The 19570-nt window shown below is 45.2% G+C and overlaps 1 long non-coding RNA gene across 1 annotated transcript; it reads right to left on the reverse strand.

Annotated features, from left to right (window-relative positions):
* Positions 1-1350: 1350 nt before the first annotated feature.
* LOC120996940 lies at positions 1351-10648 on the reverse strand. Its single transcript, XR_005777991.1, has 3 exons — positions 10428-10648; positions 6231-6236; positions 1351-1361 (listed from the first exon to the last, which is right to left on the reverse strand). It is a non-coding gene; the product is annotated as an uncharacterized LOC120996940 (long non-coding RNA).
* Between the last annotated feature and the right edge of the window lie 8922 nt (positions 10649-19570).

Below are 19570 nucleotides of genomic sequence, written 5' to 3' on the forward strand. Positions count from 1 at the left end.
GGAAAGGACCAGGCCGGTGCGGTATCCAAATTCCTGGATAACCCCAGGAGTGGCTTCCACACACGTCCGAGGACAGGAAACAACGACTGGTAAGGTAAGGGGAGGAGGCTCCTTAAATCCTGTGCTTCCTCGTTGTTTCCTGTCCTGGAGGCGGGGACATCCTCCTGGGAATGCCGTTGTGGAGGCGCCGGGGAAAATAAGCTGTTTTATATAAGTGTATATGATTTATTTAGGGGGACTGGATTAGTTTAGGGGGCCAGCCCTGATCTGTATTTAAGGGGGTCTATTAATTTTGATGGGTCTGGTTAGAGATCTTTTCTTGGGCCTGTATTTGTCAGGAGTAGGGGGGCCTCTGGTCTGGGAACTGTGAGGGTACTTCCTACAACCTGTATACCCTGTGGATTTTTTACCATGAAACTGATGGCAGAAAAAAAGGCAGCATTTTACAGTAGCAGCATTGTGAAACAATTGTTATGTAGTATATTGCATTTGCAGAATGTCAAATTATGCTGTGCTGCAGTTTCACCCTTTGCAACTGATAAGGAGGAATCTGGCATGTTCCTAGTCACTTTGTAGAACTGGGAAATACATAGCTGCAGTTCATATAAGTGATGTATTCTTCTCCTCCTCTTATTTTGTGATTATACCCTAGCTAGATATTCCCCCACTTTTTACATGCATCACAGTTTGGTTAAAACTAACTATCTTGGTAGCCACTTAACATCATTAAAATTGATGCTAAGCTTTTCTTCTTTGGTGCATTAGGCAGCTGTCTAGAAATGGGAGCATGCCACCTAACACATGGTGAATCCAGCCCCTGGATAGGACATCAGCTAAGATGTTTCATTAGCCCCCATTATGCCTCATTAGGCTCTATTATGCCCCCAGCAGCCTCATTTTTTTTATAAAAAAAATAAAAATATTACCTCTCTGCTCCTGGACGCCACCGCTCCTGCACAGCCGATGACCAGGAAGCGGTAAGTACATAGCGTTCACCGCTTCCTGGTCCTCCGATACTAATGAGCGCTTCCAAAATGGAAGCGCTTCATTAGTATTCGCCGGCCAGCAGGCTTGATTAGGGTGTGCCCAGGCACACCCTGTGCGCACACCTATGACTACTCCTGTATTACTGTAGATAATAGTTCAGAATTGTGATGACAGATTCTCTTTAAGGTTTTCATCACTGCTTAGTTTTCCATTCTTCTGATCCATCAGAAGAATATTTTAGCATCCATTTTAGCTATTTTCATCTGAGATCTGTTATTTTTGCTGGGAGGAAAAGTCCTCCATGAAGGATAGATCTATAAACCACGTATCTGTAAAATAGAGACACCTTCCGTGTGCACTCTGCCTTTTTCTAACTCCCATCAGTAGAAATAGCTATTCTCATCTACAATACAGACAAGAATAGGATGTTCTATAATTAGTGGAATGGACATAAGGATGTTTTTTTTGTGGACCCATAGAAATGAATGGGCCCATTTGCTATCTGCAAAAAATGGGGATAGCACACGGATGGAAAATATGGTCATCTTATATACAAATGATACTCAGACATGTGCTTCAGTTTCCTAATCGTGGCCCTAAACTACCCAGTATCCTATTTAACCGCCTCACGCAGGATCGCGTTCCGGAGGCAGCAGCTCCAGGCAGAGTCACGCATATACGCGTCATCTCGCGAGACGCGAGATTTCATGTGAATGCGCGCACGTTCACAGGAACTGCAGGTAAGCGAGTGGATCTACAGCCTGCCAGCGGCGATCGTTCGCTGGCAGGCTGTAGTGCGATTTTTTTTAACCCCTAACAGGTATATTAGATGCCGTTTTGATAACAGCGTCTAATATACCTGCTACCTGGTCCTCTGGTGGTCCCCTTTGCTTGGATCGACCACCAGAGGACACAGGCAGCTCTGTAATAAGTAGCACCAAGCACCACACTACACTACCCCCCCCCCCCTGTCACTTATTAACCCCTTATTAACACCTGATCACCCCATATAGACTCCCTGATCACCCCCCTGTAAGGCTCCATTCAGATGACCGTATGTGTTTTACGGATCCACGGATACATGGATCGGATCCGCAAAACACATACGGACGTCTGAATGGAGCCTTACAGGGGGGTGATCACCCCATATAGACTCCCTGATCACCCCCCTGTCATTGATCACCCCCTTGTAAGGCTGGCTCCATTCAGAGGTCCGTATGTGTTTTGCGGATCCACGGATCGGATCCGAAAAACACATACGGACGTCTGAATGGAGCCTTACAGGGGGGTGATCAATGACAGGGGGGTGATCACCCCCTATAGACTCCCTGATCACCCCCCTGTATGGCTCCATTCAGACGTCCGTATGTGTTTTACAGATCCACGGATCGGATCTGCAAAACACATACGGACATCTGAATGGAGCCTTACAGGGGGGTGATCATTGAAAGGGGGGTGATCACCCCATATAGACTCCCTGATCACCCCCCTGTGATTGATCACCCCCCTGTAAGGCTCCATTCAGACGTCCGTTTGTGTTTTGCGGATCCGATACGTGGATCCGCAAAACACATACGGACCTCTGAATGGAGCCTTACAGGGGGGTGATCAATGACAGGGGGGTGATCACCCCATATAGACTCCCTGATCACCCCCCTGTCATTGATCACCTGTAAGGCTCCATTCAGACATTTTTTTGGCACAAGTTAGTGGAAATAGATTTTTTTTTTTTGTTGTTTTTTTGTTTTTTCTTACAAAGTCTCATATTCCACTAACTTGTGAAAATAAATAAAATCTCACATAAAATCTCACGGAATCCAAATGCGTAAAATTTTTTAGACATTTATATTCCAGACTTCTTCTCACGCTTTAAGGCCCCTAAAATGCCAGGGCAGTATACACTCACCTAAAGAATTATTAGGAACACCATACTAATACGGTGTTGGACCCCCTTTTGCCTTCACAACTACCTTAATTCTACGTGGCATTGATTCAACAAGGTGCTGATAGCATTCTTTAGAAATGTTGGCCCATATTGATAGGATAGCAGCTTGCAGTTGATGGAGATTTGAGGGATGCACATCCAGGGCACGAAGCTCCCGTTCCACCACATCCCAAAGATGCTCTATTGGGTTGAGATCTGGTGACTGTGGGGGCCATTTTAGTACAGTGAACTCATTGTCATGTTCAAGAAACCAATTTGAAATGATTCGAGCTTTGTGACATGGTGCATTATCCTGCTGGAAGTAGCCATCAGAGGATGGATACATGTTCTCATTCTGTTTACGCCAAATTCGGACTCTACTTTTTGAATGTCTCAACAGAAATCGAGACTCATCAGACCAGGCAACATTTTTCCAGTCTTCAACAGTCCAATTTTGGTGAGCTCGTGCAAATTGTAGCCTCTTTTTCCTATTTGTAGTGGAGATGAGTGGTACCCGGTGGGGTCTTCTGCTGTTGTAGCCCATCCGCCTCAAGGTTGTGCGTGTTGTGGCTTCACAAATGCTTTGCTGCATACCTCGGTTGTAACGAGTGGTTATTTCAGTCAACGTTGCTCTTCTATCAGCTTGAATCAGTCGGCCCATTCTCCTCTGACCTCTAGCATCCATAAGGCATTTTTGCCCACAGGACTGCCGCATACTGGATGTTTTTCCCTTTTCACACCATTCTTTGTAAACCCTAGAAATGGTTGTGCGTGAAAATCCCAGTAACTGAGCAGATTGTGAAATACCAAGACCGGCCTGTCTGGCACCAACAACCATGCCACGCTCAAAATTGCTTAAATCACCTTTCTTTCCCATTCTGACATTCAGTTTGGAGTTCAGGAGATTTTCTTGACCAGGACCACCCCCCTAAATGCATTGAAGCAACTGCCATGTGATTGGTTGACTAGATAATTGCATTAATAAGAAATAGAACAGGTGTTCCTAATAATTCTTTAGGTGAGTGTAAATACCCCACATGTGACCCCATTTCGGAAAGAAGACACCCCAAGGTATTCGCTGAGGGGCATATTGAGTCCATGAAAGATTGAAATTTTTGTCCCAAGTTAGCGGAAAGGGAGACTTTGTGAGGAAAAAAAAATAAAAAAATCAATTTCCGCTAACTTGTGCCAAAAAAAAAAAAAATTCTATGAACTCGCCATGCCCCTCATTGAATACCTTGGGGTGTCTTCTTTCCAAAATGGGGTCACATGTGGGGTATTTATACTGCCCTGGCATTTTAGGGGCCCTAAAGCGTGAGAAGAAGTCTGGGATCCAAATGTCTAAAAATGCCCTCCTAAAAGGAATTTGGGCCCCTTTGCGCATCTAGGCTGCAAAAAAGTGTCACACATGTGGTATCGCCGTACTCAGGAGAAGTTGGGCAATGTGTTTTGGGGTGTCATTTTACATATACCCATGCTGGGTGAGATAAATATCTTGGTCAAATGCCAACTTTGTATAAAAAAAAAATGGGAAAAGTTGTCTTTTGCCGAGATATTTCTCTCACCCAGCATGGGTATATGTAAAAAGACACCCCAAAACACATTGCCCTACTTCTTCTGAGTACAGCGATACCAGATGTGTGACACTTTTTTGCAGCCTAGGTGGGCAAATGGGCCCACATGCCAAAGAGCACCTTTAGGATTTCACAGGGCATTTTTTACACATTTTGATTTCAAACTACTCCTCACGCATTAGGGCCCCTAAAAATGCCAGGGCAGTATAACTACCCCACAAGTGACCCCATTTTTTGGAAAGAAGACACCCCAAGGTATTCCGTGAGGGGCATGGCGAGTTCCTAGAATATTTTATTTTTTGTCACAAGTTAGCGGAAAATGATGATTTTTTTTCATTTTTTTTTCTTCTTCTTACAAAGTCTCATATTCCACTAACTTGTGACAAAAAATAAAAACTTCCATGAGCTCACTATGCCCATCACGAAATACTTTAGGGTGTCTTCTTTCCAAAATGGGGTCACTTGTGGGGTAGTTATACTGCCCTGGCATTTTAGGGGCCCTAATGTGTGAGAAGTAGTTTGAAATCAAAATGTGTAAAAAATGCCCTGTAAAATCCTAAAGGTGCTCTTTGGCATGTGGGCCCATTTGCCCACCTAGGCTGCAAAAAAGTGTCACACATCTGGTATCGCCGTACTCAGGAGAAGTTGGGCAATGTGTTTTGGGGTGTCTTTTTACATATACCCATGCTGGGTGAGAGAAATATCTCGGCAAATGACAACTTTTCCCATTTTTTTTATACAAAGTTGGCATTTGACCAAGATATTTATCTTTGCCTAGGTGGGCAAAGGGGCCCACATTCCAAAGAGCACCTTTAGGATTTCACAGGGCATTTTTTACACATTTTGATTTCAAACTACTTCTCACACATTAGGGCCCCTAAAATGCCAGGGCAGTATAACTACCCCACAAGTGACCCCATTTTGGAAAGAAGACACCCCAAGGTATTTCGTGATGGGCATAGTGAGTTCATGGAAGTTTTTATTTTTTGTCACAAGTTAGTGGAATATGAGACTTTGTAAGAAAAAAAAAGAAAAATCATCATTTTCCGCTAACTTGTGACAAAAAATAAAAAGTTCTATGAACTCACTATGCCCATCAGCGAATACCTTAGGGTGTCTACTTTCCAAAATGGGGTTATTTGTGGGGTTTTTCTACTGTCTGGGCATTGTAGAACCTCAGGAAACATGACAGGTGCTCAGAAAGTCAGAGCTGCTTCAAAAAGCGGAAATTCAAATTTTTGTACCATAGTTTTTTTTGCAAAAATTTCGTTAAATTTCGATTAACAAAAAAAGTAAAAATGTCAGCAGCAATGAAATACCACCAAATGAAAGCTCTATTAGTGAGAAGAAAAGGAGGTAAAATTCATTTGGGTGGTAAGTTGCATGACCGAGCAATAAACCGTGAAAGTAGTGTAGTGCAGAAGTGTAAAAAGTGGTCTGGTCATTAAGGGTGTTTAAGCTAGGGGAGCTGAGGTGGTTAAAAAAATCTGTCATGATCTCTTCGATGAAAAATAACAGAGAATATTCCTGTTTTAATAGAGTCTTTCTTTCCACTGTCTAAACCCTCTTACTAACTCCACAATGACCTAGTCTCCTCTTGCCTGCTGAAAAAGGATTAGACTCATTTCTTGTTCCAACATTTACATCCTACAGTTTTCATTGTGAAAATACTTCTCTCATCCACCCCATCCTTACTCCTGACACTACTAGCATGCCAGCACATGCCCTCATTTCCTCACTCCTACTCCTTCCTCTTTTGCCTGCCACCGAACAAACTGGCAACACTTCAATACATTCCTAACTGACAAGCAACTTTCCTCGCTCAACATGACTTTGTCATAACCTGCACTGACTGCTAACTAATCAAATTCAAAATCTTAAAATGTGCTTATAAAGTTGACTTATACTTGGTCTCCACATTCATTAGGTACAATTTTTTTTTTTTTTTTTTAACATTCTCACCTTTATTACTCCTCATGTGCATTTCTTTAAGGAGGTAAAGTATGATAGCTGTTAGTCTAACAAGAGTTTGACTATTGTATGGCCAGCTCCTGTATCTGTCAAACCTTTTACAGATATCTTGTTTGTATGGTCTATATTTTACCCTTGTTTTGTAAAGTGTTATGGAATAAATTAGCATTATACAAGTCAATAACAACCAAAAATATTTTGGCTGCCAAAGTTATGGTGGAATCAAATTTACATTCTATAACTATAGCTTCCATACATAGTAACCACAGGTGAAAAGACACATGTCCATCAAGTTCAACCAAAAGACGGGAGAACCTGAAGGGAAGGAGAGGAGAAACACAAATTCTATACATTTTCAAATTTTGTTGTAAGAGATCATCTTTTCAAAGCCATCAACTGTTCCTGTTGTGGCCAACTCCTGAGGTAGACTACTCCACAGATTCACAGTTTTTATGATGAAGAAGATCTGTAGCCTCTGGAGATGGAATCTTATTTTTACAAGAGGGGGGGGGGGGGGGGGGGAAGTGCCCAAGTGTCTTTTGAGAGGTCTCTTCTCATGACTAAATAAATTGAATTCCTTTAATCTTTCTTCATAAGTTATATATTCATGACCCATTTTAGTTTAGTAGCGGTCCTCTGTAATTCCAGGGCATCATTTCTGTGAACTGGTGCCTAAAACTGAACTGCATATTCCAGATGAGGCCACACCAATGCCTGTGGTATATTACTTCCCTATCCCATGAGTCTGTCTCTTTTAATACATGACCTTATTCTGCTGACCTTAGAAGCAGCTGATTGACACTGCACTCTGTTATTTAGCCTATGACCAGATTTTTGCAATAAGTGACTCTGAGTCTTACTCTCCCTTGGACATATGTTGCATGTACAGTCATGGCCAAAAGTTTTGAGAATGACACAAATATTAGTTTTTACAAAGTTTGCTGCTAAACTGCTTTTAGATCTTTGTTTCAGTTGTTTCTGTGATGTAGTGAAATATAATTACACGCACTTCATACGTTTCAAAGGCTTTTATCGACAATTACATGACATTTATGCAAAGAGTCAGTATTTGCAGTGTTGGCCCTTCTTTTTCAGGACCTCTGCAATTTGACTGGGCATGCTCTCAATTAACTTCTGGGCCAATTCCTGACTGATAGCAACCCATTCTTTCATAATCACTTCTTGGAGTTTGTCAGAATTAGTGGGTTTTTGTTTGTCCACCCGCCTCTTGAGGATTGACCACAAGTTCTCAATGGGATTAAGATCTGGGGAGTTTCCAGGCCATGGACCCAAAATGTCAACGTTTTGGTCCCCGAGCCACTTAGTTATCACTTTTGCCTTATGGCACGGTGCTCCATCGTGCTGGAAAATGCATTGTTCTTCACCAAACTGTTGTTGGATTTTGGAAGAAGTTGCTGTTGGGGGGTGTTTTGGTACCATTCTTTATTCATGGCTGTGTTTTTGGGCAAAATTGTGAGTGAGCCCACTCCCTTGGATGAGAAGCAACCCCACACATGAATGGTCTCAGGATGCTTTACTGTTGGCATGACACAGGACTGATGGTAGCGCCCACCTTTTCTTCTCCGGACAAGCCTTTTTCCAGATGCCCCAAACAATCGGAAAGAGGCTTCATCGGAGAATATGACTTTGCCCCAGTCCTCAGCAGTCCATTCACCATACTTTCTGCAGAAGATCAATCTGTCCCTGATGTTTTTTTTGGAGAGAAGTGGCTTCTTTGCTGCCCTTCTTGACACCAGGCCATCTTCCAAAAAGTCTTCGGCTCACTGTGCGTGCAGATGCGCTCACACCTGCCTGCTGCCATTCCTGAGCAAGCTCTGCACTGGTGGCACTCCGATCCCGCAGCTGAATCCTCTTTAGGAGACGATCCTGGTGCTTGCTGGACTTTCTTGGACGCCCTGAAGCCTTCTTAACAAGAATTGAACCTCTTTCCTTGAAGTTCTTGATGATCCTATAAATTGTTGATTGAGGTGCAATCTTAGTAGCCACAATATCCTTGCCTGTAAGCCATTTTTATGCAACACAATGATGGCTGCACGCGTTTCTTTGCAGGTCACCATGGTTAACAATGGAAGAACAATGATTTCAAGCATCACCCTCCTTTTAACATGTCAAGTCTGCCATTTTAACCCAATCAGCCTGACATAATGATCTCCAGCCTTGTGCTCGTCAACATTCTCACCTGAGTTAACAAGACGATTACTGAAATGATCTCAGCAGGTCCTTTAATGACAGCAATGAAATGCAGTGGAAAGTTTTTTTGGGGATTAAGTTAATTTTCATGGCAATGGCAAAGAAGGACTATGCAATTCATCTGATCACTCTTCATAACATTCTGGAGTATATGCAAATTGCCATTATAAAAACTTAAGCAGCAACTTTTCCAATTTCCAATATTTATGTAATTCTCAAAACTTTTGGCCACAACTGTACAGTTTAAGCATTCAGATGCATAACTTTATATTCATCCACACTAAACCTCATTTACCAAGTGGATGTCCAAACACTCAAGCCGGCTTGTAGCTTATGGACATCTTCCATAGATTGTACTATACTACAAAGCCTGCTGTCACCTTAAAGGGAACCTGTCACCTCTACTATGCTACCCTCACTGAGCGTTTCTAAATGTTCATTGCGTTACCCTAACCATATAAATTACACTTTTAATTTCATTTCCAGACGAATTCAATAAGTATTATGCATTTTTGTACTTCCCGCCTTTTATGAAAATTAACATAAAAGAGTCATATCTTACTTGTGTGACCAGAGAAGAGTCATATTTTCAAGCTCTGACTCATCTCAGGTTAATTTGCATATGTATAAAATCGGTTTTTTTACACAATAAAAGCACACAGAGCTATGGGGACTGGGTATTGCAGATGTGCTAGCGGCCATCTAGCAACCCATGTCCTCAGCTCTATACCCAAAATCCAGGTGACCGGTTCCCTTTAAAAACAGGATTGTTAATCCCATCTTGTATATCATTAAGGATCCATTCACACATCCGTAGTGTATTGCGGATCCGCAATACACCCAGTAGGCACCCCCCCCATAGAACTGCCTATTCTTTTCCGCAATTGCGGACAAGAATAGAATATGTTCTATTTTTTTGGGGAGCCGTGGACCGGAAGATCGGGGCCGCGCTACGGAAATGCGGATGCGAACAGCACACTGTGTGCTGTCCGCATTTCTTCCGGCCCCATAGAGAATGAATGGGTCCGGATTCGCTCCACAATGTTGCGTAACGGATCCAGACCCATTCTACGGACGTGTGAATAGACCCTAAGAGAGTTTTCCAGGACCACCAAAAATGTGAGAAAAGCCAGAAATGTTATATAATAAGAAAATAAACCATGTGTTTGTGCAGTACCCCGGAATAGGATACTTGCAAATTATTTATTGACATTTAATGCTATTTTTTTCAATGTAATATAATGTTCTGTTGCATTATACGTGTATACTCTTGTACGGATCTGATAGGGTTAACAATCCTGCCTTTACCCTTGTAGCAGAGGTGTATCTAGGGGTTAAGCACAGGGTGGGCCCCAATGCATGTTTACAACTACAGCGGTGCATCCTAAGGCTAGGTTTCCAGGTTTTGTCCAGGTTTTTTGTTGACTTTTTTTAAAAGTCAAAATCAGGTGTGGATCATAAAGGGGGAAAAAGTATTGTATATAGAACAGGTGCTATTACTCCTCTTATTCAATGCAGTCTTAGTTAAGGCAGTCAGGGTTTAGTTGAGGAAGTGAGAAGAACTACATATGTATCGAGAAAGCCATAAGCCTCTGCATAGCTTTTTAGTTCATTTTTACAGTAGAAAAATGCCTAGGTTTATTATTGTGTTGTGCATATGCCTTAACCCTTCTCTTGCAGCAAAGTCAAGAAAAAGGAGGAAGCTCAGTTCTGCATCTTTAACTGTATGCATCCTGTACTGCAGAGGAACTCTGCATAACAGCCGGTTCAGACCTGAGCGTACTGACCTGAGCGTTCTGTATGCGCGATTCTCCAGGCGTCTCACGTACGCGGCTCCGGAAGTATGCGAACGCCCATTGTTGCGCGTTCCCGGAAGTCTATGTACGGGAACGCGCGACACTACGCCCCAAAGAAGCTCCTGTACTTCTTGGGGCGTAGGGCGTTTTACAGCGCGTTCGTACGCGCTGTAAAACGCTCAGGTGAGAACTATGCCCATAGGGAAGCATTGGTTCTTGCCTGTTGAGCGTTTTACAGGGCGTAGGAACGCGCTGTAAAACGCTCAGGTGTAAACCCAGCCTAAAGAATGCAGAGGATAGCTTGTTTCACAATAGGGGGTGCAGTATACTAGAATAGGGTACTTGCAAATTGTTTATTGGCATTAATTTTTTTTAGTTTGCACGTAATTTTATATTCTGCTGTATTATACCCATATGGTCTTGTATGGATCAGTTGGGGTTAACGATTCTGACTTAACTCTTTTAGGAGGCTAGAGGATCAACATATGTTTGCCCCTAGTGAAGTCTAGTGTTAGCCAAGGAGCTACATTTGCTCACTCCTCAGAAGACTAGGTCCAAGTCCAAGAAAACCACTATCTCTGAGATATTTCCAACAAGAAAGCCATCTCTACTTTACAGTACTCCAGAGATAAAAGCAAGAACTATAAGGTCCATAATCTGTATGGCCGAGCATTTAAGTCAGTCAATAAAAAAAGTCTTTCAAAACTCGTAAGAAATATTCTGCACCTTAATAACATAGTACATAAGGCCGAAAAAATACATTTGTCCATCCAGTTCGGCCTGTTATCCTGCAAGTTGATCCAGAGGAAGGCAAAAAAAAAAAAACTGAGGTAGCAGCCAATTTTCCCCACTTTAGGGGGAATAAAAAATTCCTTCCCAACTCCAATCAGAATAACTCCCTGCATCAACGACCCCCCTCTAGTAGCTATAGCCTATAATATTATTACGCTCCAGAAATACATCCAGGCCCCTCTTGAATTCCTTTATTGTACTCACCATCACCACCTCCTCAGGCAGAGAGTTCCATGGTCTCACTGCTCTTACCGCAAAGAATCCTCTTCTATGTTTGTGTACAAACCTCCTTTCCTCCAGACGCAGAGGATGTCCACTCGTCACAGTTACAGTCCTGGGGATAAATAGATGATGGGATAGATCTCTGTACTGACCACCGATATATTTATACATATTAATTAGATCTCCCCTCAGTCGTCTTTTTTCTAAAGTGAATAACCCTAATTTTGATATTCTTTCAGGGTACTGTAGTTGCCCTATTCCAGTTATAACTTTAGTTGCCCTCCTCTGGACCTTCTCCAGCTCTGCTATGTCTGCCTTGTTTACAGGAGCCCAGAACTGTACATAGTACTCCATGTGTGGTCTGACTAGCGATTTGTAAAGTGGTAGGACTATGTTCTTATCACAGGCATCTATGCCCCTTCTGATGCAACCCATTATCTTATTGGCCTTGGCAGCAGCTGCCTGGCACTGGTTTTTGCAGCTTAGTTTGCTGTTTATTAAAATTCCAAGATCCTTTTCCATGTCAGTGTTACTGAGTGTTTTATCATTTAGTATGTACGGGTGACTTGCATTATTCCTTCCCATGTGCATAACTTTACATTTGTCAGTGTTAAACCTCATCTGCCACTTATCTGCCCAAGCCTGCAATCTATCCAGATCCCTCTGTAGTAGTATACTGTCCTCTTCAGTGTAAATTACTTTACACAGTTTAGTGTCATCTGCGAAAATTGATACTTTATTATGCAAGCCTTCTACAAGATCATTAATAAATATATTGAAGAGAATAGGGCCCAATACTGACCCCTGAGGTACCCCACTAGTGACAGTGACCCAATCTGAGTGTGTACCGTTAATAACCAATAGAAAATAGTGCGTCTTCCCAGGATATTTGACTGCAGAGGCAGTTTACCTGGGTACCGCTCAGGGAAGTAAAGAGTATGCAGAGAAGGGGAGCAGTAACAATTTTAAAACATAGCTTTTAATATGTCTATTCTCCCAGGGTAGGGAGTAAAAGACCCCTTACAAACAAAAAACACAAAAAGACAGACAAGACATGCCGCGTACCCACACAGGTGTCGTCCTCCCTAGGCCTATGGTATATTAACACAAGGGCCTATGAGGAAAGGACCATGTGATCCCTAGTATCTGAAACCCTTAAGGTGATGTTAGGATCAGAAAATAAATAAGAAATGGAAAGGTCTTACCAGTTCTTAGAAGGCCTCACTTAATAACCCCAAATAATGGGTTAGTACAGGAAGTGGTCACAATCAGGCAGGAAGGTACATCAACAGATGTTCATGTAGGAAGGGGATAAGGACGTCCAAAGTGTCCATACAGCCTGGTATTAGAGTAGCCTCAGAAAAGAAACTCACCCTAGTACCTCCCTACTTGACCTACCTGGCCCTAGTGACCTATCACGGGGTCCGTGCCCCGCAAGGGGTGGCCCCGTCCGGAACCTTGCCCTGATGCGGAAGCCCTAGGTAACCCTATCACAGGGTGACTAAGGGCAGGGTCCTGTATATCAAGGCAGGTAGAGATATAAATAATTTAAGGTAACGTATATCTCAAAATCAATAAGGTGAAAACATTAAATAATAAGCACAAGAAGAGTGCGTGTTTTTAGTGATATGTGAGCGTGTACCAACGCGTTTCATAAGTGTAACATATCTTAAATCCACATTCTTAAACCTAAAGCCCCATAAATCATCAGGGGACACGGGGTTAGGTATTATGGCTCCTGTCGGTCTAACTATTACAACTGTATTAGGTATTCCAGTGTATCAAGGGAGTAATCATTCAAGCAAATGACTCCATATCAAAGTAGACCATAGACAGAGTGAGGCATATAGGATGATGTACCAATAGAAAAACATAGAAACAGTATAAAAAGAATGTCTAAGTGTCCATGCTGTCCACATAGTGATGGGTGCAAGCCGGTACTTACATAACTACTGGAGTGGTATCTTTCAGTGTCCAGAAGTGACGGCATGGAGGTTCACCATGTCGTCCATCACAGGGTGCACGCCTGACATGTAAGCCGAGGCGCGCTGTATTTAAATGAGAGGAAGGGGAGAGTCGCCAGTCAGTGCGCATGCGCCAGTATGACGTCGACCCACGTGACCGGATCAAGTCACATGATCGGGCCAGACGGGGGTGCGGCGTCCCAACAGGGCACATGCGCCATAAGGCACGGCGTTATCGGGTAAGGCCAAGGGGGAGGCAGCTATTATGACGCGATCGCGTCACCACGCCTGCCGGGCCGTCCGATGGGCGCAACTCAGGGGGGAGGAGTGGAAAGCCTCAGATCGCCCCAGTATGCAGCGCCACTTGCAGTGCGATCTGCAGATAGAGGGGGTGGAGCCAGACAGGGAGAGTAAAAGGTGCAGTCCGAGTGGCTACTACACTAGTCTTCCCCAGGTGGGGAGAGAATGACCCCTCAATATTTGGACATAGTGGGACATTTTGGTAGGTTAAAATACTAGCTAGCCCATATATAACAACCAAAATGTAGTTGTTCGTTCAAGCCATGGGGGTGGGATGTGTTGAGTTTAAAGATCCACCAGCATTCACGCTGGAGGATCCGTCTGTCCCAATCACCCCCCCGGAATAGTTTGTTCACCCGTTCGATTCCCATAAACTTAATGGCTGATGTGCGGCCACCGTGTAGTGACCGAACATGCCTGGATACCGGTGTATCCCTCCCATTGCGGATGTCTCCCAGGTGTTCACTCATCCTTTTACGGAGTTCCCTCCAGGTTTTGCCCACGTAGCGTTGACCACACTCGCAGCTAAGTAGGTAGATCACCCCTACGCTGCGGCAGTTAATAAACTGCTTGATCGTGTGGGCTTTGTCCGGGGGGTTCGCCGCAAAGGATTTACCCTTGACCAACCAATCACAAAAACTACAGTGGCCGCATTTGTAGCAGCCTATAGTGTCTCTGTCCAGCCATGTCCCTTGGGTCGTAGCGGGACTGAAATGGCTGTGTACTAACTTGTCCCTTAGGTTGGCCCCCCTTCTGAATGTTACTGAGGGGTGCGGGCTCAGAATTTCGGCTAGGTCGGGGTCCATTAAAAGTGTCTCCCAGTTGCGACCCAGAATGCCTTTTACTTGGGTTGCGGTTGAGTCATAGGTGCCAAATTATCCTTATCGTTTTTGCTGAGTCTGTGTTGGGGCGTATGGTAGGATATAGAAGGGCAGTCCTACTGCATCCCAAAGCCTTTTGATACGCTTGTCTCAGAATTCTATCTGGGTAGCCACGTTCTAAGAACCTAGCTCTCATGATGGATGCCTGTTGTTTGAATTCACTGAGTTCGGAACAGTTACGTCTGAGACGGATGTATTGTCCGAAAGGGATTCCACGTTTGAGTGGCGCAGGGTGGCAACTGTCCCACCTCAATAGTGAGTTTGTGGCTGTGGGTTTACGATATATCGTTGTCCTCAACCCGCCCACGTCATCCCTAGAAAGAGCGATATCTAAAAAGGGGAGGTTATCCCTCGTGATGGAGGAGGTGAACTTAAGTCCAATAGAGTTGGTGTTTAACTCTTGGACAAAGCTATCAAATTGGACTTCGGTCCCGCTCCACAAGATGAATATGTCATCTATGTAGCGAGACCAAAGCAACGTGTCCAATGGACTCGCTAAACGTGTCCCCGAATACAACCGTCTCCTCCCACCAGCCCAGGAGCAGGTTGGCATACGAGGGCACACAAGAGCTGCCCATCGCCGTGCCCCTGAGCTGGTGGTACGTGCGGCCATCAAATAGGAAAAAATTCCTGGTAAGAATAAATTGCAGGAGCTCCAGTACAAAGTCGCTATGTGCCGAATGCTGGCACCCCCTTGCTCTTAAAAAGTGTGCGGCTGCCCCCACGCCCTTGTCGCGAGGGATGGAGGAGTATAGTGCCTCAACGTCGATTGATGCCAAGAGCCAATCGGGTTCAAAGCAGATGTGCTCTAGTTTGGTTAGAAGATCCCCAGTGTCCTTTACATAGGAGGGCAACGCTTGCACAAACGGGCTGAGGAGACGGTCGATATAAATGCCCGCATTCTGCGAAAGGCTGCCCACCCCTGACACGATGGGGCGTCCCCTCATCGGTGTCGTGTCCTTGTGGACTTTGGGAAGACAGTAAAACGTTGCTGTCACCGGGTGGGGGGGATATAAGAATTCATACTCATCTCCATTGATGAGTTGGGCAGTTTTGGCACTAGCGAGTATCGTACATAATTCGCCCTGGAAACTCAGCGTGGGGTTATTCCGCAAGATTTCATAACCCTCTTTGTCGTTCAAAATGGCCAAACACATTGATTTGTATGCTAGGGTGTCCATAAGGACAATGTTTCCTCCCTTATCTGAGGGTTTTATGACTATGTTTTTATCACCCTCAAGTGAATTGATGATGTCCCTTTCTTCTCTGCTACAGTTAAACCGAGTAGCAGTAGATTCAAGAGAGCAGAGTTCAGCTACGGTTTGTTTAATAAAGACGTCTATACATGAGACTTCACCTGCTGGGGCATTTTTATACTTCTCTTCTTAAGGTTTGTAAAGGGGCCTCTCCCCTCCAAGTTAGCGGGTACCGTCTCCAAATTATATAGGAGATGGACATCGTCAAGGATCTCCACCGGGATGCCTAGATCACGACTTTCTTTATGATCTTTAGCTCTAAAGTGCTTATGCCATTTCAGCTTCCTGGCAAACAGGTGGAGATCCTTGACCCAGCGAAAGACGTCATACTTTTGGGTCGGAACAAAGGAGAGTCCCTTTCTCAGGAGGCTATTCTCCTTCGTGGTCAGGGGGCGAGAGGACAGGTTGATAACTAGCCTGTCGTCCTCTGATCTTACACGTTTTGTAACGTGGGGTTTCGGTTGCGCAGCGGATAGTGTGTCCCTTGTTCTAAAAAAGGAGAGGAAGAAGAGGATGAAGAGGGCTGCGTGGAGAAGGGCGGCAGGGTAGAGGGGGGACATTGTGATTGGTTTGGGAATTGACCCGTATTGTATCTACCACCTCCCCGTCTCCTACCTCTATAACCACCTCTCCCCCGACCTCTATTCCTAGGGTATCTGTCTCTATCGATATCCGAGGCCTCAGTGTCGGTGGAGGACCAGACATGATCGGGCCAGACAGGGGTGCGGCGTCCCAACAGGGCGCATGCGCCATAAGGCACGGCGTTATCGGGTAAGGAAAAGGGGGAGGCAGCTATTATGACGCGATCGTGTCACCACACCTACCGGGCCGTCCGATGGGCGCAACTCAGGGGGGAGGAGTGGAAAGCCTCAGATCGCCCCAGTATGCAGCGCCACTTGCAGCGCCACTCCTCCATCCCTCACGAAATGAGCCTGGGGGCAGCCGCACACTTTTTAAGAGCAAGGGGGTGCCAGCATTCGGCACATAGCGACTTTGTACTGGAGCTCCTGCAATTTATTCTTACCAGGAATTTTTTCCTATTCGATGGCCACACGTACCACCAGCTCAGGGGCACGGTGATGGGCAGCTCTTGTGCGCCCTCGTATGCCAACCTGCTCCTGGGCTGGTGGGAGGAGACGGTTGTATTCGGGGACAAGTTTAGCGAGTCCATTGGACACATTGCCCTTTGGTCTTGCTACATCTATGACATTCATCTTGTGGAGCGGGACCGAAGGGCAATTTGATAGCTTTGTCCAAGAGTTAAACACCAACTCTATTGGACTTAAGTTCACCTCCTCCATCACGAGGGATAACCTCCCCTTTTTAGATAACGCTATTTCTAGGGATGACGTGGGCGGGTTGAGGACAACGATATATCGTAAACCCACAGCCACAAACTCACTATTGAGGTGGGACAGTTGCCACCCTGCGCCACTCAAACGTGGAATCCCTTTCGGACAATACATCCGTCTCAGACATAACTGTTCCGAACTCAGTGAATTCAAACAACAGGCATCCATCATGAGAGCTAGGTTCTTAGAACGTGGCTACCCAGATAGAATTCTGAGACAAGCGTATCAAAAGGCTTTGGGACGCAGTAGGACTGCCCTTCTATATCCTACCATACGCCCCAACACAGACTCAGCAAAAACGATAAGGATAATTGGCACCTATGACTCAGCCGCAACCCAAGTAAAAGGCATTCTGGGTCGCAACTGGGAGACACTTTTAATGGACCTCGACCTAGCCGAAATTCTGAGCCCGCACCCCTCAGGAACATTCAGAAGGGGGGCCAACCTAAGGGACAAGTTAGTACACAGCCATTTCAGTCCCGCTACGACCCAAGGGACATGGCTGGACAGAGACACTATAGGCTGCTACAAATGCGGCCACTGTAGTTTTTGTGATTGATTGGTCAAGGGTAAATCCTTTGCGTCGAACCCCCCGGACAAAGCCCACACGATCAAGCAGTTTATTAACTGCCGCAGCGTAGGGGTGATCTACCTACTTAGCTGCGAGTGTGGTCAGCGCTATGTGGGCAAAACCTGGAGGGAACTCCGTAAAAGGATGAGTGAACACCTGGGAGACATCCGCAATGGGAGGGATACACCGGTATCCAGGCATGTTCGGTCACTACACGGTGGCCGCACATCAGCCATTAAGTTTATGGGAATCGAACGGGTGAACAAACTATTCCGGGGGGGTGATTGGGACAGACGGATCCTCCAGCGTGAATGCTGGTGGATCTTTAAACTCAACACATCCCACCCCCATGGCTTGAACGAACAACTACATTTTGGTTGTTATATATGAATGTCTCCTCCCCATTTATCACTGCACGGGTCATAGGCAGTTCTACCTTTAATGTTTCTCCCTAGGTATTCATATAGTTGGAGTTCACAATATAATGTCCTCTCTATCAACTGTCTGTCTTTTCCTCCTTAACCCCTTCCCCCCTCTCAGGCTAGCTAGTATTTTAACCTACCAAAATGTCCCACTATGTCCAAATATTGAGGGGTCATTCTCTCCCCACCTGGGGAAGACTAGTGTAGTAGCCACTCGGACTGCACCTTTTACTCTCCCTGTCTGGCTCCACCCCCTCTATCTGCAGATCGCACTGCAAGTGGCGCTGCATACTGGGGCGATCTGAGGCTTTCCACTCCTCCCCCCTGAGTTGCGCCCATCGGATGGCCCGGTAGGCATGGTGACGCGATTGCGTCATAATAGCTGCCTCCCCCTTGGCCTTACCCGACAACGCCGTGCCTTATGGCGCATGCGCCCTGTTGGGACGCCGCACCCCCATCTGGCCCGATCATGTGACTTGATCCGGTCACGTGGGTCGACGTCATACTGACGCATGCGCACTGACCGGCGACTCTCCCCTTCCTCTCATTTAAATACAGCGCGCCTCGGCTTACATGTCAGGCGTGCACCCTGTGATGGACGACATGGTGAACCTCCATGCCGTCACTTCTGGACACTGAAAGATACCACTCCAGTAGTTATGTAAGTACCGGCTTGCACCCATCACTATGTGGACAGCATGGACACTTAGACATTCTTTTTATACTGTTTCTGTCTATGTTTTTCTATAGGTACATCATCCTATATGCCTCACTCTGTCTATGGTCTACTTTGATATGGAGTCATTTGCTTGAATGATTACTCCCTTATATTTTGATACACTGGAATACCTGATACCGTTGTAATAGTTAGACCGACAGGAGCCATAATACCTAACCCCGTGTCCCCTGATGATTTATGGGGCTTTAGGTTTAAGAATGTGGATTTAAGATATGTTACACTTATGAAACGCGTTGGGACACGCTCACATATCACTAAAAACACGCACTCTTCTTGTGCTCATTATTTAATGTTTTCACCTTATTGATTTTGAGATATACGTTACCTTAAATTATTTATATCTCTACCTGCCTTGATATACAGGACCCTGCCCTTAGTCACCCTGTGATAGGGTTACCTAGGGCTTCCGCATCAGGGCAAGGTTCCGGACGGGGCCACCCCTTGCGGGGCACGGACCCCGTGATAGGTCACTAGGGCCAGGTAGGTCAAGTAGGGAGGTACTAGGGTGAGTTTCTTTTCTGAGGCTACTCTAATACCAGGCTGTGTGGACACTTCGGACGTCCTTATCCCCTCCCTACATGAACATCTGTTGACGTACCTTCCTGCCT

Source organism: Bufo bufo, chromosome 4 (assembly GCF_905171765.1).
Source record: "Bufo bufo chromosome 4, aBufBuf1.1, whole genome shotgun sequence".
In the NCBI taxonomy this organism is placed as follows: Eukaryota; Metazoa; Chordata; class Amphibia; order Anura; family Bufonidae; genus Bufo; species Bufo bufo.